The sequence below is a fragment of the Ictidomys tridecemlineatus genome, chromosome 3 (assembly GCF_052094955.1).
Source record: "Ictidomys tridecemlineatus isolate mIctTri1 chromosome 3, mIctTri1.hap1, whole genome shotgun sequence".
Classification (NCBI taxonomy): Eukaryota; Metazoa; Chordata; class Mammalia; order Rodentia; family Sciuridae; genus Ictidomys; species Ictidomys tridecemlineatus.
The window spans coordinates 185,137,314-185,161,308 of NC_135479.1; the positions used below are offsets into that span (position 1 = coordinate 185,137,314).

The 23,995-nt window shown below is 36.1% G+C and overlaps 2 long non-coding RNA genes across 3 annotated transcripts in view; one reads left to right on the forward strand and one right to left on the reverse strand.

Annotated features, from left to right (window-relative positions):
• LOC144376460 (uncharacterized) overlaps window positions 1-23,995 on the forward strand; it is a 166,338-nt gene that overhangs the window by 136,104 nt on the left and 6,239 nt on the right. The gene's annotated exons all lie outside the window — the stretch shown is intronic.
• Window positions 1-23,995, reverse strand: part of LOC144376459 (uncharacterized) — a 77,904-nt gene that overhangs the window by 34,073 nt on the left and 19,836 nt on the right. For both annotated transcript variants that reach the window (XR_013436963.1, XR_013436962.1), the window contains exons 2-4: window positions 13,001-13,092; window positions 2,790-2,910; window positions 1,793-1,887 (exon numbers count right to left, since the gene is read on the reverse strand). This is a non-coding gene — a long non-coding RNA (uncharacterized LOC144376459). The remainder of the gene's footprint in view (window positions 1-1,792; window positions 1,888-2,789; window positions 2,911-13,000; window positions 13,093-23,995) is intronic.

Genomic DNA, 23,995 nt, shown 5'->3' on the forward strand with positions numbered 1-23,995 from the left:
TAGTGTACTATTTCTTCATTAGAATTAAAAAAAAAACAAAATAGTTGTTTAAGAAGACTTCCATTCCTAACATATGACAAATTGTCATTTAGCTAATTCAATTTTATTTCTAATATATGAGATTAGTACATGACTTCTAGGTCACTGAGAATGTTTTAGTGGTTGAGAGTGAAATAGCCTGCTTCTAATGGTAAAATATGATTAGATGAAGGATTCTTCTGCTTCATAAATGTTATTTGGCTTAACAATTTTTTTTCCCTTTAAAACATTGGTGGGGCTGGGCGTGTAGCTCAATGGTAGAGAATTTGCCTAACATGAGCAAGTCTCTGGGTTTGATCCCAAACACCAAAAGAAAAACTGTCAGAAAAATTATTTTCATGATTTCAATTCTTGCCCTAGATTATCTATAAGGTAAGTTTATGAATATCAAAATTATTAATGTTATTTAGTGATTATAGTTGTAATCATAATAATAATTTTATGGTATTTTAATTAGTTTTATATATATATATATATATATATGAAGCTTATTTATATACTTAACATTTTATATTACAGACAGTAGAGATAAATAGTATTACATTTTCACTTAATGGCACAAGATACATTATTTATTAAAAGCTGGATAATATACAGTGTCCTCCATTTGATGGTGGTCCATTTAAGCAGTATTAGTAAAAGTGCACAATACCTTTTTTTTTTGAGAAATGTCTAATGAGATTTATTGCCCATTTTTCCCATCTTTTAAATCATATATATATATATATATGTATATGTATGTATTGGCTATTGAGATTTGGAAATTTCTTGTCAATTCTGGATATTAGCCTTGGTTTAGTCAACTTCTCACTGCTGTGTACAAAATACCTTACAAGAACAACCTAGAGAAAAAAAAAGTTTATTTGGGCCTCATGGTCTCAGTCATTCTGACTCCATTGCTTTGGGCCCGAGGTGAGGCAGAACAACATGGAGGAAGGGTGGTGTAGTGGAGGAAAGCGGCTCAGCTCATGGTAGCCAGGAAGTGGAGAGGAGAGAAAGAGAAAGATGCCAAGGACATAATATAAACCCCTAACGCATATCCCCTACTTTCTCCTTTCATTCCCTACCTGCCTTACAGTTATCACGCAATGCAGTAGTTCTGTCAAATTATTGATCCATCAAATGGACTAATCTACTGAATAGGTTATAATTCTCATGATCTAATTATGAATTCAGAGGTCACCTCATATCCAAACTGTAACAAACCCATTGTCAGAGTATAGTTTACAAATATTTTCTTTCACTCGACAGGTTGTCTCTTCACTCTGCTGTTTTCTTTGCTATGCAGAAGCTTTTTAGTTTGGTGTGATGCCATTTGTGTATTGTTGTTTCCTGTGTTTTGGGGACTTGTCTAAGATATCCTTTCCCATTCCAGGTCCTGAAGCATTTCTAAGAGTGAAATTTTCTACTTACTGTATTTTGGCAATAGAAAATTATTTTAATCCCATAAACAACGTTAAACTAGTAAGGAATTTATGTAGTATAAATTTGTTGTCATTAACCTATATTATGATAACATATGTACCTTTTTACAAATGATGCCATTTTTGTTATGTAATCCCCATGTATGTAATGGCTCCGTGTGTTCTCTCTGATTCATTTATAATAATAGAGCACTGCACCTCCTGCCTGATCTTTTTATTCTGTGTACATTACAGTAGCAATTTACTTTGTTAATAACCTTGAACCAAAATTAATGTCCCAGATATAAATTTGGATTGAAAAACTCTAAAAGATACTGAAGCACTCTCACCTTGAGCAAATAATGTACCTTTTCTCTGTGGTCTTCAATTTCGATCCCATCTTGTAACAATTAACCACTCAGGTAGTTGCTATTACTGTGTTCAGCTACCAAGGAAACAGATTTTTCTATGTTAATAGAGAAGTGATATGTACGAGGTTCAGCAGGCTTTTTGGAAACTCATGGAGTTTTAAGAAATGAAAGGACTAAGCCCCTAAATGTCCTTAAATATATGAGGTAGAGTTTTAGATATGCATCAGTTTATACCCCAAGTTTCACTTTCAAAGATGATTAGAAAATGACTCTGAGAATGTTTAGATCAACCATAATTTATTTATAAGTATGATATTTGGAAAATACTTTCTTTTTTTGGAGAAGCAGATTCAAGAAAGTAAATCAAATAATTATATGATGGAAAGGTCTGCTGATCATTAATCACTTAATACTGCTATATACAATAGGAATATCAGCAGTAGTTTATAAACTCAGAAGAATTTCCAATATATCAACTGATTATACATTATGTTGATAGTTTCATTATATTATAAATGAATTGAGTTAACTTTTCTAAAATATATTTTTATAAATAAGTAGCATTGATGAAGAATTTATATGCCAAGGTATGTTATTTTTTTAAAACTTTAATAACCATATGAATTAGACTACATTACTACCCATCTTTCTGAAGCCAAGTTCTCTCTATATATATCATTGAAAATCTTTAGACTCCATATGAGTATCAGTGAATTTAAAACTTAATTTATATGTGAATATGTACACATATATTACATATCACATAACCTTACATTCATACACACACACACACACACACAGATACGTATGTGTCTGTGTATGTGTATGTGTACTAGATATCCCATGCAAAGCAGTGAACAAAAAACAAAAACTTATGGCTTGTCTGGTAATCTGGGTAATTAATGAATATCAGAAAACATGAGCAAAACGAGTCTTCATCTTTCTAAAGTTGTTAGCTTAAATACCTAATACCTACCTCATTTTAAAGTGGGTTTTCTTTATTTTTTCCACCAATGCATCTTTTTCCTTGGCATTATCTTTCCCAAGAACTATAAAATGTTGTTATGGTGTAGATGTGAGGTATCACCCAAGAGCTCCTGTAATAAAGCAGGAATATTCCAGAGGTGAAATGATTGGATTGTGAGAGCTGTAATCTAATTAGTCCATCCTAGTTTGAATGGACTGACTGGATGGCAACTATAGCCATTCCTTGGGTGTGGGTGGAGGAGGTGGGTCACTAGGGGGAATGCCCTGGGATGGTTAATTTTCCCTAAGACCCTTTCTCCTCTCTCTGTAGGCTTCCTGGCTGCTGTGAGGTATGCAGATCTCCTCCAACACATCCCTTTGCCATAATGTTTTGCCTCACTTTGGGCCTAGAGCAATGTCAGCCAGCCAAGTACTACATCTATGAAACCATGATCCCAAATAAAATTTTCCTTTTTGCAATTGTCTTTGTCAGGTGTTTAAGTTTTTCCTGAAGGTCTCCACTTATTCAAAGAAAAATACTGGAAGATGGAAGTGATTGGCAGGGACTGTGGTTTGCCTTTATTGTTGAAAGTTTAAAGTCATGGTTTTTGAAGTTTTAATATAGTTTTAAAAGAAGTTCCACTTTAAAAAAAATTGTTTTTCATTTTTGTTTGCAAAATTACTTGGACAATCTTTTAGGATTCGTTCAGTTATTATGTTCCTTTATACTCTCTTGTAACTATTTAAAATTATTTGTTTATTATAGCACTTATTTGAATACATATCTATACCTATATCTATCTATCTATCTATATATATATCTATATCTATATCTATCTATCTATATATATATATTTAAATACAATATTGCTTTTTGAAACAAAGGAGTGCCAAACTATTTTTTTTAACTCTAAAACTTTGCTTTTATTTTCTAAAGTATTCAAGACAAAGACATTGAGTGCTTACAGATTGTCAGGTGCTTTGCTGGATGAGTGTATTATAAAGTTGAAATCCAAAGAATCTCTGCCTTAAGGAGCCCTGAAACTAGTGAGAAAGAAAGCAACCAAACCTACTTGAGAATTCTGAAAATGTTTTCCAGAGGTTGAGATATATCAGATAGGCCTTAAATAATTAATAGAATCTTTTTAGTAGGTGTAGAGCAGGGAAGGAGAAGGGGAGATGGGGAGAGAATGTGCAGAGAGACATGGAAGCTTAGGAGAACATTTGGCAAGCACCTGCCTCTGGGCCAGGAACAAAATGCCCAGATGCTGAGCCTGAGTAGGCATGTAAATCCAAGTTGTCTTTATAAAACATGCAGATATTTTAGCTTTTTCCACCAAGTCTGCGGTTCTTAGTCTACACAATGGGGAGTTTTCAGAAATGTTTCTCTGTCCTGACCAAAAAATAATAAATAAATAATTTGAAAAATTGATAGGCATGAGGTTATGTGTGTTAAAGAATGAAAGGAGATTCTATTAGCATTTTCCAGAGCAGAAGAATCATCTCTATCTCTTTGTCTTTATCATCTATATCTACATGGAGAAAGATTTCTTTTTTTTTTTTTTTAATTAAAGAAATTGACTCACATGATTGTGGAGGCTACAAATCTAAATGCTTCAGTTTAGACTGACATATTGGAGACTCAGAGAAGAGTAGGGCTGGTACAGATTCTTCTTCCTCAAGGGGTTTTAGTCATTTTTCTCTTGAGACTTTGAACTGATTGAGTGAGGCCCATCCACTTCTTGGAGGATAATAACATGCTTTACTCAGTTATTGACAGAAATGTTAATCTCATTAAAAAAAATACTTTCACAGAAACATCCAGAGGAATGTTTGAGTAAATATCTGGGAATCATGGCTTAAGTAAGTTGATACATTGAAATTAATCATCACAAAGGCTGAGCAAGAGCACATATCAAGTAAATTCTCCTGGTGAATAACTTGGAGTCCCGCTTGGAGTTCTGTTCACATTTTAAGAGTTATCTTAGGGGATTGGTAAGTATGTTTATTCTCTCCTTCCTGCAGTTATTGGATAACAATACTCGGAGGGGACACAATTCTCAAGTTCTTTTGTGAGCAGACAAAGCAGTCCCAAAACCTGAGCATATTCTTCTAACAAAGAAGTGGAAGCATGTTCTGTCAAAATCATAACACCCCTGTCACCAGTGTGTCCCCAGAAGGAAAGAGATTGGTGATGTATGTTGGATCACCAAACAGCATTTGTATGCACAAGAGTTGGGGAAAGAGCTGAGGATTAAGATACAGAGCAAAGCTATAGCGTGAAGATTTGGGGACACATCCAAGAATGTGGATTGCATGTTAGTGTCATTCTTTATTAGTGTCATCTTTCTGGAAGATTATTATTTGAAATAATTATTTGTTATTCCTAGATTCTCTAATTAGAGCCTTTGGAGATTAGATCCTGTAACCTGGGTTTAGAGTCAATGTTTCAGGCTTAGGGAGCCCTGCAGGCTTGCACAAGTACAGAGCATGATTGTATTTACACTCTACAAAGTTTATACTTGGAAAAGCATGAAAGAAGGCTAAAGGAAAGGAGAGACTATATTTTACTGTATTGAAGCAACAGGTATGACGACATTAGGTAGGAGGAAGTTTCAGGATATATATAGCAGCAAATTTGGAAAAAGTTGAAAAGGGACAAGAAGAGAAGGATTAGTTAGTGATAATTTCCAAGTCATTGGGTTGGGCAATGGACATGCTAATGATACTAGATCTTGAAATATAGAACAGGCAGGCAGAATTTGGTGGGAAAATCATGAAAGAGATTTGAGGAGTCAGTAGGACATTATGAAAATGAAGCTTTTTTTTTAGCCAGTTAGGAGGAGAGTGTTGAATAGAAAATTCTAAAGATAGAGGTGTTTGGTTATTACTGTCAATCATGCTCAACTTATCCTTCCAAGTATTTTTGTAATAAAGTTTTGTTGGAGCACAAGCACAATCATTTGTTTATGTATTATCTGTGGCACCTTTTGGACTACACAACAGAATTAAGTATTGAAGACCTCTGGTGCAGATGTATAGTGTTTTAACTTTTTTTCTGAACATATTTGATATTAATTACTTCAGAAAACAAATTTAAATATTTTACTCTACATTGGTATAAATGAACTTGAATATGTCCATTAGTTTCCAACCAATATTAAGATTGATTTGCTTCTCTCATGTATGTAAAAGCTGATGGGAGAAAATAGGAGCAATGTGACTTGAGTTTAAAAGCTTTTCTGGCATGCAATAAATAATGCACAGGCCTCAGTGTTTTAATTTTTATATGTAGATAAATTGGTAAAAGGATGTGTGTGTGGTGTGAAGAGAAGTGACAGCAAAAATATTTAAAGTCCAGGAAGAAAGAAAGGACGAAGGAAAATAGGTAACATCTGCAGATCTAGTGAAGAATAAGACAGCTATAGTTTTAAAATCTTTATTTATCTATGTCGTATCTCTGTTTCCTAGTCACCAAATAAGCTGAATATAGAGAAATAGGGAAAAGACTTGTTTCCATTTTCTTTCTTTTCTCTCTCTCTCTCTCTCTCTCTCTCTCTCTCTCTCTCTCTCTCTCTCTCTTTCTTTGTGTTTCTTTCTTTTTCTATAACACACTGAAAATATTTTGTGGAGGAAATAACAAAGATCATTCTGGAATAGTTCTAACCCACTCAGAAGAAGTAAGAAGAAATGTAAGCCCCTCAGAGACCTGGAGCCCATTCTGTGTCTTAGCTGCCTGCATGTTCTGCAGGTGTGTATCAATCACACATTCTGTTTGGCTTCCAAATTTCTTTTATCCTCCACTATTTCCCTTTTATTTAGTCCATATGGGTTTCTCCCCAGATAGATACAAAGAGCACAGCATTTTGCCCAGGAAATAATATCTTGTTTCCTTTGCCAGGAGCTGTCTTATTGCAGCAGTAATATAAATGTGCAGCCTGCATTAGATACCAACCAGCTTGTCACTTGTTTGAAAAGGAGCCCTCTATTTGACTAGAAGAGACAGGGGCCAAATGAGCCTGATTCTTGCCTATGCTGCCTGGCAATGCAATTACAAGGATGGGGGCTATGGAAGGACACAGCGGTCACTCACCCCTGCACAGGTATTATGTCCTTCAGACCATCCTTGGTGTGGGGACTCTCCCTAAGCTGGCTAGCTAGGTGCTGCCACATGGGATTTCATAAATGATTGCCTTCCATTGGTGATTTGTTGAGGCTTCTGAGCAATTTTTGAAAGGGATGGTTCTTTTCTTCTTTGTGTCCCCTGATAAGGTCTCATGGTTTCTGTAATCTTTAAAATTCATAATCTTTAGGTAATGCACTTTGCAGAAACAGCAGGAAAATGAGGATTCACAGACCTCCTTTTCTTCACTGATGAGTTTAAAAATGCTGTCGTTTACTTCAACTGTTGAAAATGGAACTTTCTCCCTATTTAAGCAGTGGTGTTCTCTTTTCATGCTGAAAAGCAATGAATTGTCAAAAATGGACATCTTGCCATGAATAAAGATGACAACTGAGTGACTCAGAAATATGCGTGACAAGAGGGAAATAGTTTGAATATAGAGTTTATATACATTTCCGCCATCATCTTGGAACACCAAACAAGTTTGATGGCAGTGGTTAGACAAGAGGTATGTGGACGGTGGTTCTCAGAGTGTTCATGATCCCCAGATCACCAACAGACCCTTCTCAATATGCTCTTGTCTGCGAGATTTCGATTCTCTTACTGGGGGTAATTTGATCCTGCCCCAAGTTGGCAGAGCCTCAGCAGCCCCTACTATCAAAGTCTGCTCAGAGGAAAGAATTGGAGATCACTATTGAAGCAGTGCTGTCTCTAGTGCTAGAGTTAAATGTCCTGTGGGAACCCTTGTGGCAGCTGGAGGCTGATTCTAAAATTGGGGAATGAAACAGAGGTTACAGAGGAAGCCTCAGAGGTCCCTTGTGTTCAGAAAGTCCCTGTATCTCCCAGCAGAGCCATCATGGGTTAACATTATTCATGTCTTTGTCCTTAAAAATTGATGAATGAATTAAATAAGATTGTTTAGAACTTTGGACACTGAGTAAGAACTCAGTAGCCCTTGCTATATACTATTCATATTTACAACACACAAAGTACTGCTTTTCCATTGTTAATGTGGATATGATTTTTGCTCTATAATCAATTTATTTTTTTAATTTGTTCATTGTTCTCTATCTATTCTTATTTTTTTCCTTATGAAGACTTTCTCAATGAGTTAATTTAGAGAGGAAAGGGTAGTCACTACAAAATCGCAAGTAACACACCCATGATTTCTGATGGCTGCAGAACTTAAGTTGGCTTCAGTACAGTACCATCTACATTCCCAGAGGGCTTTAACACAGATCACGGAGATCACAGGTCACAGGTCTGAATTTCCCCATGTGTGGCTATAAATCTGCTTTCCTTTTCACTAAAGAAGGTACTTATAAATGCTGGAATAAAAGAATAATGTCATCAAAGAATAACATTATGATCATACTATCATAGTCAATCAGGGGTTATTTGTGAATTTCTGTGACAATTTATATCTGGTAGTGGCAGAGGAGAACACGCAGCCTGGACAGGGAGAACCTTACAAGGCCAGTGAGAAAGTCCCCAGCACAGTGATGGCAGGGGTGTGTGCCAATCTGGGTAATGCTTTCTGTCATGCACTTTCTGCTTTTCTTCTGTTGCGAACCAGTGCAGGAAGTCTAAAAGAAGAAAACCAACCCTAATTTCCCCTACTTATTTTTAGTGTAGTGGTGCTTGCACTAGGGTTGATTTTTGGCTTTGGCAACAAAATAATATTATTTGCCATTTATACTCCTACTTTTCATTAACTCATCAATGTATTCATTTATTACTCAAGAGTTCCTTAAGATAAAATTTTGGGGGACTACTTCATGAAATGCTGAAGAGATTAGGATAATTCACGTACCCCAAGTGTTTGCCATCTTGACATGTTCTACAAAACTTGTCTACACCTCATACTAAGCTAGTGGTTCTTAATGGTGGTGGAGGTGAGGTGTGAACTGGCATTACCTGGTGATGACTGGGGCTATGAATACTCCTTTGCAAAGCAGTGGGTAGAGGGCAAGAATGTTGCTAAACACCCCACACTCTCCAGGTGCGCTCCTGGATGATATTACAAAGCATCATCAGATCCCTAATTAGAAACCCTGTTCTAAACTCTGGTTTTGAACAGAATTTATTCTTACTTAGAAAAATTATTTACACATTATGGAGGTATCTGTATTTGGTATAAAACAGCCTTATATTAACAGAACATTTACTGCTTGAAATGCAAAATCATGGATGTAAAACATCTAGCACAAAATAGTTTGTTATAAGACTTATTTTCTTTCTCTTCCATGGCTAGACAAACTTTCTATTAGTAAATGGATAACTTTTTAAATTGATAATTCTGCATTGGATATTCTGCAGAATATTTTATGGGGCATATGTTCAGTTTCCTTTGGAATGATATCTTTTGTGAAGTTGGGGTGATTCTGGCCACTGTTTTCCTCTTTCTCCTTATTGTTGCTATAGCCTTAGAGTAGAAGGACCGAGCCTGCATTTGGGTCTACAGGCTGTTACCTGTTCTTTGTGTGCAAAAATGTTAGCACTAAATGCTCCAGATGGTACCACAGATGCAGAAAGGTTAAGAGATGTAATCAATTGTCATACCAGGGAGGCACTCAGTGTGATTTTGACTTCATTGTGAGTCCCTACTGACTGAATTAGAATGTCATGTTCTGTGACAGGATAGTAACAGATTAGATGCTTGCTCTTCTCTGCTCTTCTGGATAAATAAAAGGGAAATGCAGTGGTGAACTCTTTCTCTCAGTGGCTAGGACTTCCGTGGTTGTCTAATAATATGTACTCACACTTTTCTTTACCTCACAGTTCAAAGTCTTTAAGTTCATGTCTGATATCTGCTGAGAAAATAAATCAACAGTATCAGAAAGTGCCAGAAATCTTGTGCATAGAAGGACTGCAAAAGAGGGAGAAGGTTCCGATTCTGGAGGAGCTGGTTTGAAAGTTGCCTTTAGTTTGAACAGGAAAGTACTGGGGGGGTACAGCTCAGTAACAGGTTAATAGGTGGTCACTTGTTAGTATTGAGTTCCTTTTTGCATGAATTTGGAATTACTTGAGCAAAGTTATTTTTTAAAAAGTTCTCTTCACAAGTAAGAAAGTATAGTGTGTGTGTTTGTATGTAGTGTGTGTGTGTGTATCTATATCTATCTAAATCTCTCTCTCATATATATATATCAAACTAAAGACCTGAAAATGATGAATTATTCAGCAAGTCTAGGTCATATAATTTCCTTATTATTGGCTAAACTTTTGATGATGTAATATAAGAGCCCATCATAATATGGGGGCTCTAGCTTTTAATGGTATTTAAAAATATTTGGAAAACATAAAGTTTGGGGAAAGAGAATCTTTGATAAGTTACAGTTCTTATAAATATATAAGAGGTAACTGTATTTCAGAATGGGTGTTATAAAGTGTTCCACTTGAATCACACTATGGCAAATGAAAGCAAAAATTTTCAACTAGAAATATTGTTGGCCTTCAGTATGGTACTTATGAGCTTCCAAAGCAATTGCACTCAGCTACAATGCTCAAGTTGATGAACTATTGCAAGTTTTACACCTCACCTAAGTGATAATATAGCAAAAATAGAATAAAATAATTATAATAATAAATTGGTTATACACCAGTGACTTAGCTGATATTGTTTATCAATAATGTATTAAATCTTCCCTGATAAAGACAATGTGTAAAATAATTTAAAAGATGATTACTGACTTAAGGGGTAGGTGCAAATGATTTTTGCAACAATTCCCTTAGAATACCACTGTTAAAATTTAAAGAAGGCTTCAAGTGAAAAAGCATAAAGACTTATAATTGTCTTCCTTGGTTTTCTTGAGTTTATGGAATATATTTTCATCTTTTAGTCATAGTTCTGTTTTTAAATAACTCTGTTCTGCTCCATGAGAGACATTTCAGTTCTAAATGTATGCAACCAAATTATCTCTTAACCCTCATTTTCAAACTGCAGTTCAATCAGTATACTCCAGATGGCACACAATGATGATAAAATTATGCATATGTTACATTGAGGGATTGAATATGCAAACAGAAGGAGCTGGTTAACTAAGGCTTTCAAATTGCCTTCAGGACTTTACCATTCTCCTACATAATGAAAAAAAATAGCACAGATAATGTTTTGCTTGGTTTTAGGATTTGACATTTTTTAATATGGCAAATGAAATGCAATTATAATACATAATAGTCCACATGAAATTTTGCCAATGTCAATATAAAAGCAAATGTTTTCCTAACAAGTCAGTACATAAGGGATGTATTTTTGCCTTAGCTTATCATCAGTGCTTCTTTGATTATACCATGCTCATGAGAAAATAAGTGGAGGAGAAACTGATCAAAATCAATATATTTCACAACAGGCAATTTTTAAAAAATACATGAATAGTTAATCAGGTAATCCACTTTTGTTTTTATAAATTTAGGAAAACATGATAACAGTGAAGAGAATATGTTTAAAATAAATGAGAAAGTCCACTTAACTTTAGTTACCAAAGCATTATCAACTATTTCATTACTGAGTACTTCCTTTTTAGCTCCATATTTATTTAACATGAAAGCTACTAATTTGAGAAGTGGTATATCTGCCACTTTATAATTACACTGATGTCCTCAGAAAACTTACTCAATTCCAATAAAAACAGTTCTCACTTTTAGAAAACTCTCTGGCTATTTATTAGTAAGTTTCCAAAGACTAAAGAAAATTGTTGATGCCTTGGTAGTAACGTCTTCTACATTTTATTAGAATTAAAGAATTAAATTATAAGAATTAAAAGGGTGTTGTATGTGTGTGTGTGCGTGTGTGTGTGTCTGTGTGTAATTCTTTAACTTCAACATCCACCCAAAAGTTATTATTTTAAAATGTTTAATCCTACTGCCTAGGTGGGTTTGTGTAAATTGGTGACACAATTTTTCTATGCTCTAAATTGGAGAAGTCCTTCATAAATATGGGAAATGGGGTGTTTTTTTCTTTATACTTTCATGCATTGATTTTGATGAACATTTCATGCTAAAGGAGTTTCCAAAGTAGAACAATTCAGAATCCATGAATAGTAATTGAGCCCTTCAGTTCTGCTCTAAACTTAAAACCATTATTCTCCATTTAAAGCAGACAAATCATGTTGCTCTACAGCACACTGCTCTGTCATTTTAGTGTTTTTGTGGTGGCTGTTTCCAGTGAGCTGGGCTGGAATATTAAACTCCCTTTGCTTCCTCTGCTCTCTCTTGCTGTGCTGGGCACATTTAGGGTTCTGTTTGAAATGGGCAAAAAGCAATTCTGTTGTTCATAAAGAATAACTTGTAAGCTGGTGTGGGTGCCTGTCCATTCTTTATTTTGTGAAAGAATGCGCTATTTTCCAGGCTTTGACTTGTTGGCAACTGCCTTGCTGAAACTCAGCTTAAATGGACTGTCGTGCATAAACAATCAAATGTAAAACATAATAAAAGTCTCCTCTGCTGACTGCACTTCTCACACCAAACGCATCGGCTGGATACACTTGTTCGTGTATATGAAGTTGTTTCTGTCAGAAACTAATTTTAAGTGTCACATAAAAACAAAAAGATAATAGAAGTTTAACATGGTAAAATATTGCTTTTAATATTAAAAATGGACTTCTAGCCTTCAAGAAAAATGTAGCTATTATGGTGCTTGCAGAGCGAAGCAGCCAAATGAACTTCCCCTGAGAGCTCCTGGCATGGCAGGGCAATCCTGTAACATCCGAGGATTGCTACCCAAGTCGTCTGAACACGTTTGCATTCTCATGATCGGTTCTTTTGTCCCAGTGCAGAACAAGTTGAAGTCGTTCTTAAACAACAAGTATACTTCTTTAACCAAAAGAATTAAATTCGTTCTTGAAGCACTATGGTAAAGTTATTTTAGGCCTGTCCTAATATAAAATTTTCTCATCCAAATATTGTACAATATATCTTTGCCCTCACATTGAAAATTCCATATTATTTAAAAGATTTCTATGTGAATGATCATATCATTCGTAGGTATTTGTGGTCTTTGTCGGTATGATTTAAGAAATAATAGCTCTGAAAAATATAATTCTGAAAGCTCGTTTTTCCTCTTCCTCCTTCCCACCCCCCTTTCCTCTCTTCCTTCTTACATCATTCTTCTCTCCTTATGTCTTTACTTTTGTGTCTTCTGTCGTCCTTTTCTTCCTCCTTTCTCTCTGTAACGTTGCTTTCCTCCAGAAATCTAAAATGAAATAAAATGATATTTCTGACAATTGATCAAATTTTAATATGGAGATTACATAAACAAGCACTTTAAAACGACCATCAGGAACAGACTAATTACTATATCTCTCATACAGTAGGGCTCCAGCATCAAGTCACCTATTTAGTCTGGTGATCAGCAACAACAACATGGACATCGACAACATAATAGCAATACTTCCCAGACCATAATGATTTGGCTGAGAGACTGCAAAAGAGCCAACAACACAACATCCCAAGAGATCCTTAAGGGCATCTTTGACTGTTAAGAAATCCTACTTTAGTTGGTGAATGTGGAGGCTAAGCCCTGGAGTAACATGTCACTTCACAGTAGAAATAAAAGCACAACAGATGTGTCTGGTGATTTACATTGATGGCATTATTCCTAAGTTTCAAACAGAAGTATAAACTTTACTGAGGACTTACTCTGGCATTCTACATGACTGAGAAGGATAATGGGCAAAAATTTAAAAGAAGTTATGTTATTCATATTAGAGATTAATTGAATTTGGAATTCATGAGAGAGTTGCCAGATAAAATATAAAACACCTAGTTTAATTTAAATTTTAGCTAAAATAACTATATATATATATATATATATATATAACAGTGTTTTTTGGTAGAATCTTATTCTAAAAACTATTCGCTGATTATCTGAAATTCAAATATGACTGAATGTCATGTACTTTCCTTTGCTAAATCTTGGTAGTCCTGGTATACAGATGCCCTTGGATCAGTAGTGGAAGAAAGAATGGGTAAGTTCCAGGATGGCCCTGGGCCTCACTTGCACATCTTTTGTTCCTCATTCCACATTATTTGCACAAGGGAGCTGGGACCATGTACCATTATTTCTGAGATGGACAGGCTAAGGGTCCTTGTGTCTAGGAGCATCTACATAAAGAACTTAGAAAAGGAGAGAAGATCAGTAAGTGCAGTACCAGCACCTTACTCATTAAATTGCCAAGACCATTGAAATAATATGTGGGCTCTATTCTCAGTGAATTGTTCTAGGCTAATTAGAATAGGACTTAACTAAAGAGGAAGGAAAAGATGACATAAATGATGAACAAATGAGTAAAAGATGAGAAATTAGATGAAGCAGGGCCTCCAGCTTCCTATTCTCTTCTATTGATCCTTTAAAGACTTATTTTTTTTTTTTTTTTTTAGGGAGAAGTATAGGAACGTTCTAATTAGACACAATAACTTCTCCTGAAGACTAAGTCCCAGTAAAAGTCATTATTACCAGTCTTCCTGATAAATTATAAATTAGTCACATCATTAATTTTATACTAAATGTTAACTAATTCTTAGTGCAGGTTTTAATCCAGGTTTCTTGTAACTTCTTTAGAACTGATACTTCCATTTTTTTTTCTATAAGAAGACAAAGCAGCCTGGTATATTGGTGCTTACCTGTAAACCCAGCTACTCTTAAGGATAAGGCAGAATGATCTCAAGTTCAAGGCCAGCCTATGAAACTTAGTGAGGCCTTGTCTCAAAGTTTAAAAATTAAAAGATTAAAAAGGATTATGGATGTAGCTCAGTGGTAAAGCAGCCCTGGGTTCAATGCTCATTACTAAAAAAAGAAAAAAGAGAGAGAAAAAAAGAAGACATAGTATAGAAAGGTTAAAATACGTTGAAGGTCAAAAGTCTAGAAAATAAAGGAGCTGAGATTAGAATTCAATATAATAAGAAAACTTGTACTAAGGCTTAACTTCACAAAGGAAAAATCAAAATGATTCCACAACAGCCTGAACAATAATGTCTATGGGGCTATTTTGGCCACTTTTTCTTACTCTTTGAAGTAACCCAAATATGAATCACAGAGCTTAAGTGAAACATTCCTAGAACTTATACTAAAACAAGAACCTGAGATAAGTACTTGGAAAACATTGTGATTTAGATGCTAAGCTTGAATTCTATTAGTTATCATAATTCATATTCTACTTATCAGTTACTTTATTTAAACAATGCAGGTGGTTAGCTGAATACCCCACTGAGATATTGTAGCAATAACAATGAAACAAAAAGACATACCCCCAAATAAGCTCCTTTTGTGTGTATGGATTCTGAGGAGCTATATTAAGATGAAATATGAATAATAGATTTCTGAGAAACATAAATGTTTCCATCCATTCACCCACTCTGCAGATAATTACCAGGGAAAAAATGTGGCTTTTATCCCTAGGGAGAGGGTGTATAAATTCAAAATAGGCAGATGTGATTTTTTTTAAAGAAAATGACTGAATTCATACCTTTTTTTTTTAACAACAGAGAAGTTAGATGAAGTTACTTTAAAAATTAGTTAAAATGCAAACCCTGGCCTGCTTTACAATCAATTTTTCAAAGAAGTATGAACAGGACTTTAGAATTTAAAGATTGTAATTCAAATGAATATTAATGCTGAAGTGTGTGGAGCGCGGAGGTAACTGACCTCGACCTCACACAGTGTACAAAGTAGCTGCTTAGCTGGGAAAACCAATTTTTCACCTTTTTTTGTCAGAAATAGGAGACACTCCACTATAGGCTGGATTTTGTTCCTTGTAGAGGTCAAATCAGTGTCTGCTTGAAAAATTCATGATCCAGAAAAGGTAATTTTTAATGAATATTTATGAGCGATGTCCTTTCTTATCAGAGCTGTGCAAGTTTTCTGAAGCTTGCCACTAAGACTGGCTTGTGATTTTTAGCAAAAAACCTCTGAATCAAAACGAGCAAAATGGACTTGATATACTCTCGTCTGACTCATTTTGGCTTCTCCTGTTATGCATCATCATTGCATATGAAACAACATTGTTCAATGCTGCTCATATCACTGCTGTTACAGCATTCTTTCCCTTGCCTTTAGGATCCAAACACCAATATAAAAGAACATTTAAAGGACATTATACTCTTTCCATATTTTTTAACCATAAAAATACTTTGCCTATAAGGTTGCTAATGACTTAGATCAAGTGATAATCGAAATACAGCATTTTCCTCTGTGGACACTCTCATATTCAATGTGTTAAAAAAAAAGCTCAGAATAATAAAAAGGCTTTATAGACAAATCATGAGTTTTCAGATTTCCTGTCTCTAAACATCAGTATAAGCCCGGGGATAGTTCTCTAACAAAGCACTTGATATATTACACACACATACACACACACACACACAATCTCTGAGAAATATATTAAAGTATTAATTTATAAGTATAAAACAATGTTCTCCATTTTCACTTGCTCAGAGTATTAGATACTGTCAAAATCTTTTATTCTTAATCTAATAGATCATAGAAATAAAACTGCATCATGAAAATAATTCAACTTGCCTATAAACTAGTAAATGCCTTAACTTCCATCTCTGCTATTTTAAAATAAGAAATGTCTTCATAACACAAAATTACTTCTTTACTACTTATGAATTCTCCCCTCAAGGTTGCATGTAATAGATGCACATTATCACAGTATTAGTCTTCATGTGGTTTTACAAAATGTTTCCCTGATGAATTAGGATGACAACCTATTTATCATTATAAACATCAGAAAAAGGACAAAATGGAATGCTGTACCTTATAGAATCAAAAACTTTGTTCATAAAGTTTATATTACTAGCTTTTTGGACAGAGAAAGTTTCATTGTATACCTGTTTAAAACCAAATATAAGTCATGTTTATTATTTTCAGTGTGCATTTTTTTATTATTCTGAAGCACTGGAAGTTGAAGCTAACAAAATACATAAAATATGTATACATTCAGGGACTTAGACTGAACAAGACCTGTTTGCCTAGACCTTTCATCAGCTGGACTGCTTCTTTTGGGATGATCTTTCTGTCTCACTACAAACCTAGTGCTTCCCAGGCATGGCTTAACTCCTATTCATTTTCCAGGTCTTGCTTGAGGTGAGACTCTCTTTTGAAGGCTTACTTTTAAAGTATCAGGTATAGAAACTTCGTGCACTTGCTCCAGTTGTGTTGCATTTGCCTGGTATTATTGCACTGTGATCATTCGGTGACAGGATCATCTTCCATAGTAAATGATTGTTCCACGAGGGCTAGGACCAAGGCTTGTTCTCCACTGGCATGTGATCAGTCTTTGTATACTTAAGGCTTAACAAGAGCTATGCTGTATTTGGGGACTGTGGAGATAGGTACATGCAACAGACAGATAACATGTAAGATGGGTTAACACAGAAAGGAAAAACCTAAGTATGGATTCTGTAATGCCTTCTGTGAAAACACCTCTATAACACAAAGTGATTGGATGAGCATGTAATGGCAAATTTAGGTTGGGGGTAGTATAAATTAATGAGTAGCAATGAATCAGGAATCAGTAAGGGCCAATGAGTCAAATACCAGCTACTCTTCTACCGCTGGATCTCTAAACTCTTCCCGGTATATCTCTTTAGTAGTTTGTAAATTCTTATTTTTTCTCACATCATATAATCTGAGTATCTACTGAGGGTAAAATAATTTTAAAACTTATGTTTCTACATTAATAAACCACCCCAAATGGTTTTGAAATGTAGAATTAGATACTATTCATGAAACAAAGTTTCTGAGTTTGTATGTACTTTTTGTTTATTTTAAAATAGATTGTTTTATTAGTGGAATCAAACTTCCATATGATTACCTAAGTATTACAGTGCTTAGTGGGAAATTCTTGCTGAGAAGGACAAAGTTACTATTTTGGTTAATACTAATGAACTCATATATCTATTTGTTTTAAAACTCCTATGTCTTGGCCAGAAGCAGTGGCACAAATCTAATCCTAGCTACCTGGGAGTCTTAGGCAGGAGGATTCCAAGTGGCATCATTGCAGCCATCTTCCTCCCCCCCCCTCCCCACTTTTGGAATACTGTTCTTATTCCCAAGAAATACAGACTAGCCCAAGATGAAACCTACCAGCCTGGAGACCTGTCAGTCTCTCCCTGTTCTCTCATTGAGAGATAGATAAGAGACAACTTACTGGCCCCTGTACTAGTTTCCCTGTTCTCTCCTTGAGAACATAAAGGGACGTGCCTTTTTCTCTGTTCCCCTTCTGAGAGATAGGAAAATTGCTTGTCTTTGTTCCCAAGAAACCAACTTGGCTTCCACAAGATCAGGGGATGCTTAGTATGTCAGTCAAGACCAAACCCACCCCTAGCACACAGCATGATTCTAGCCTATAACAGGTAACATTCCAGGGGGAGTTGATGCTACTGTCCCTCTCTTTGAGCAGAGCAGCCTCATCAGGCTCCTGACCATAAACCCGCTTCTTATCCCAGGTGTGGGTGTGATCAGTCCTGCGCCCCTTGTCTTTCAACAGGTTTCAGGCAAGTCTCAGAAATTTAGCAAAACCTTTATCAACTTTGCTAGGCCCTCTCTGAAAACACAAAATAAAAAGGACTGGGGATGTAGTTCAGTGGCAAAATACCCCCAGATTCAGTCCACTTTGTACAAAAAATGGAAAAGCAAAAATCCCTTTGTCTTTCAGAAATTTCTTGGCTATTTTTGTCATCATGGTCTGTATGAGAATTTCCCTGCAAGGGGACAAAGGAGAGTCAAAGAATAAATGGTTAAAATATGTTCATGGACTTCTCTGGGAATCCTTTCCTTCACTCCCAAGTGTAAAATTATAATGGACATGTTTGGTGTTTGGCGAAACCTCAACATCAGGTTTTCTGCCTGCACATTAGAGCTAACAGGAATGAAAGCCAAGTGGAATTGTTTTACACTGAACTCTGAGTTAATACAATTGAAAACAATAGTGGATTAGTGATATTTTAAAATTACTAAATGATGCAGACAGAGGAATTCCTGTCCTCCTTCCATTTAATTTACTAGCTTGGTCACCAAAAACAAATCCTGAAAGATAATAGAAATTACTGTAAACTCCAACAAGTATTTACCCTGACTGTGGCTGCTCTCCTGCAGGTGGTGTTGTGTCAGAGCAGATTGACATGGTCTCCAATACATGTGTCCACGGATCAATTAAATGAAGACGTTTTCATTTGTAATTTTTAAATTGACATGTAACAATTGTGCATTTTTATGGAGAACAGTGTGACAGTTTTGTACAGTGTGATACTTTGGTACATGTAACGAGCAAATCAGGGTAATTAGCACCTTCATCTCCTTAAAAGTCTCTCATTATTGTTGTTTGGGGAAATTTTGAACTCCTCTCTTCTAGGTGCATAATATATTGTTGTAAACTTTAGCTACCCTATTGTGCTACAGAGCACTAGAACTTATTCTTCTTATCTAGATATATTTTGGTACCCATTATCCAAACATTTTCTATCCTTCCTCCCACTAGTGACCACTATTCTACTCTCTACTTAGATGAGATCAACTTTTTTTTTGCTTTTCATAGGTGTGAGAACATGTGGTATTTGACTTTCTGTGTCTGGCTTATTTCACTTAATATGTCCTCTAGTTCCATCCATGTTGTCTCAAGGGTGTGTACTTAATTCATTTTTATGGCTGAATAATATTCCATTGTGACTATATACCACATTTTCTTTATCTTTTCATCCATTCATGGATAGCTTGGTTGATTCTAAATACTTGCTGTTGTAAATAGTGTCACAATAAACATGAGAGGGAAAGTGTCTCTTTGATATACAGATTTCATTTCCTTTGGCTATACGTACCTAGTAGTGGGAGAGCTGAATCATATGGGATGAATTATTTTCTATCTTCATCAGTTATGGTGACCAGAAGCAGTTCACACTCACATGTGGGAGAAAGGAGAATTTGTCTGCAGTCTTGACCAAGGTCTGGGCTTACTCTCCTTCATTCTGTCATTGTCTTGTTTGAACCATGAGTCCATTATGCAGAACATCCCATTGTTCCACTATATATCAATCATATCATGTAATCATACAAGGTAAATAAGAAGTCTCAAGAACATTGAAGGCATTTTTAAGTCATATGCACACCATAAGGTAGAAATTAAACCCTACAAATTTCAGGATCCTCTCCCATCAGCATTCTATGACATGTTGGTGCATTTCATGCAAAGCAAAGGACACATGATTGTATCTCACACATTTCCTACCCCTAGGAAGGAAGCAGTGCACCTTGTAGGTCTCTTTGGGTTTTGGAGAAACAAAATCTTCACTTTGAAATACTTCTCTAATCCGTCTACTAAGTAACATTTCGGGAAGCTGTAAGTTTGAGAGGATCCAGACAAAAGCTCTGCAGGTTCTGGGCCATGGTACAAGCAGCAGTTGTTCTTGGGCCATATAACCCAGAAGACTCCATGGTATTAGATGTAACCTTGACTGATAATGTGATGTAGAGTTTACAAGCAGACTCATAGGACAGTATCACTCTAGGGTTCTGAAGCAAGACCCTATAATGTACCTAAGAGAATTATACAACATTTGAAAACAGGTTTTGGATATGCTACTTGGCTCTGGAAGAGACAAAGTGCTTAACTATGGGGCATTGGGTGATCAGTCCACTAAAAATAACCCATTAGGAGCTGGGTTCTCTCAGACTGAGCAAGTCATAAGATTGGGTGACTCCAGCAGCATCCTCTTTTTTTAAAAAAATTTCTCTTTTTTTATTATTGGTTGTTCAAAACATTACAAAGCTCTTGACATATCATATTTCATACATTTGATTCAAGTGGGTTATGAACTAGCAGCATCCCTTTTTAAGAAAGAACTGGTTTTACTCAGGGTCATGATTTTTTTTAAATGTCAACTTGACTGAACGAAGGATGGTAAAAACATCTTGACTGCTTTACAGATAGTAGAAACATCTCCATGTGTATCTGTTGAGTGTGCTTCCAGAATAGATTAGAACTTGAATCAGTAAAGTGAGAAAAGAAGATTATTCTCACCAATGTAGGCAGGTGTTACCCAATCTCTTGACGGCCCCAATACAACTGAAAGGTGGAAGAAAGGCAAATTTTCTCTCCGGGCTTCAGGTGAGACATCTATCCCCTCCTTCCCTCAGACATTGGTGCTCCTCATTCTCAGGCCTTCAGACTCCCATCAGGACTTTGGAATGAATCACACCACTGGCTTTCATGCTTCTCCAGCTTATAGATTTCAGGCTATAAGACTTTTCAGCCTGTAAAATTACAGTGGACAATTTTCATAATAAATTTATCTATCTGTCACCCATAGGTTCAGTTTCTCTGGAGAACACTGAGTAGTACACTCACGATCTGGCATAGGTAAGCCCAAAGTTCATTAGTAAACAGGCAGCCCAGACCTTCACGTCATCTGTTATTGCTACACTGCTGCTCTTTCTTTAGTTCACATTCATCCATCTCTGCCAGATCCCTTATGATCCACTGATGGTGGATTAAAAAAAAAAAAAGCTGAGTTAGTTCACAGATGGGTAAGCTCAGTATGCACTAACAAGCTAAAATTAGACGTTTGCTCTAGAGACCAAGTGAGGTGCGACCCTTAAAGACCGAGTGTGAACATTGTCTCTCAATGAGCAGGTGTTCACAAAGTCAACACCCCAATCCACTTTTTATAGAAACAGTTGTCTGAGATAAGAATGTGTGTTAAGTCAGAGTCATGGTGACTAGCTTGGCCTGTTGGTCAGGGGCCCAGAGGAAAAAAGCAGGGGACGGACATTGAGGCCTGAGGTAAGTAAGCCATATAAATGGACCTAACCTGCATTAGGGATTTGTATGTTAATTTTCATTTGTATGATATGTTAATGTCCACCACAGAAGAGACACTGAATAACCAACTAGACAAATATGACTGAGAGTTCATGTAGTCTCTGACCTTGGCCAGCACAATTTTGGCACAATAGGGACAATAAAAGAATACCCATGGTGTTGGAGATACATAGACCCACAACATGCTCTTCACACAAGAATATTTTAGCATTGCTGACTGTCCAGTCTTAACAAATGAGACCAATGCTGAGCCACCCACTATCCCATCCCACTAGACAAAGCCACCACATAGTATGCAATTATTGAACCCTTTGCTCCTCAGAAAAGACAGCGATTTGCCTGGACTCAAGATATACTTTATCATGGATTTTCAATCCTGCCTATAGTTATGGCTACTTTTTACCACTTGGAGAATTTCTGCTTTTCATCTCTGTGAAGTTAGAGGTTTGGGTTCTCAGAAGTGAAATGCTTTCACCACAGTAAAAGCTCCACTTCTATTTTAAGTATGTCTGCCACCAGGTCATTGCAAACTCCTTCCAACCAGAGGCTCAGGAAAGGAAAGGAATCACTATGCTGACCGGGTCACAATGACCTCAGGAGGAGTTAGAACTGCTATTATTAACAAGGGGAAAGCAAGAATGAATGTGGCTCCTGAGTGTTCCCTTTGGTTGTTTCTTGGAACTTCTTACCCAATTTTGACAAAAATGAACAAGTACTGCAACTATAACCAAAGAAAATTCACAGTGACAGGGACTCAGAGTGGTGAGTCAAAGGATCTAGCCTATGTCCCATGTGGTCCACAGAAGTGCTAGCAGAGGGGAGGGGGAATCTAGAATGGTTATTCGAGAAAGGGGGTTTTAAGGAACAGCTGGTTCTGAGAACAGCTGCAGCCCAGGGACTCCAGCTTTTTTTTTTTTTTAATCATTATTTTTTTAATTTGTTCTAATTAGTTATAGATGACAGAAGAATGCATTTCAATTTATTGTACACAAATAGAGCACAGCTTTTCCTTTCTCTGGTTGAAGACGATGTATAGTTGCACCATATATTCAGTCATACAAGTATCTAGGGTTCCTCTCATTCCGCCATCTTTTCTGCCCCCATGCCCCTCCCTGCTCCCTCCCCTCTGCCCAATCAAGTTCCTCCATTCTCCCCACACTCTTACCCATTGTAGATCAGCATACACTTCTCAGAGAGAACATTTGGCCTTTGGTTTTTGGGATTGGCTTATTTAATTTAGCATGATATTCTTCAACTCCATCCATTTACCTGCAAATGTCATACTTTTATTCTCTTTTAAGGCTGAGTAATGTTCCACTGTGTATATATACCAAAGTTTCTTTATCCATTCATCTGTTGAAGGGCATCTAGGTTGGTTACAGTTTAGCTTTTGTGAACTGAGCTGGTATGAACATTGATGTGGCTGCGTCACTATAGTATATTGATTTTTAAGTCCTCAGTATACTATAGTATACTGATTTTAAGTCCTTAGACCAAGGATGGGGTAGCTGGGTCAAATGGTGATTACATTCCAAGTTTTCTTAGGAAACTCCATACCGCTTTTCTATACACCAATTTGCAGTGCCACCAGCAATGTATGAATGTACTTTTTCCCCCATATCCTCTGCAACACTTATTATTTCTTGTATTCTTGATAATTGCCATTCTGACTTGAGTGAGATGAAATCTTAGAGTAGTTTTGATCTGCATTCTTTAATTACTGGAGAAATTGAACAATTTTTCATATATTTGTTGATCAATTGTACAGTTTTTCTACTAACCTTCCTCATGTGGTTTTCATTAGGAAAAGATACTATCATGAATATTAAATGAGATGTTTACAGATAAGGTGAACTTTTAAAGCAAAGAAAAGGAAATCTGAGCAGTAATAGGGGATGCAAGGGATGCTATGGTGCACTTCTAAGATCATCTTACTCAAGACCCAGTATTTTTCCTCAACTGCCCTCCAGTGTAGCCCACTGATGGCTTCAGTGATTCTCTCACAAGCCCACATTTGATGATTATTAAATATTAGGGCTAAAAGCTTAATTTTTTTCAATTAGGGAAAATTCTTAATAGTCATTTCAGTTCCCATACTTCTAAGTTTGAGGTCTTTGTTGCAATTTCAAAGCAAATTTGATTCCTGCCTCCCTATGATCCCATTCGCCTTATTTTATCACAGGTATTATTGCCAAGAACACTCAGAATAAACTTTGTTGTTATCTGTATCAAAGTCTTTTTTTTTAAAGCAGAACCTGACCTATAGTGCTACTAGAG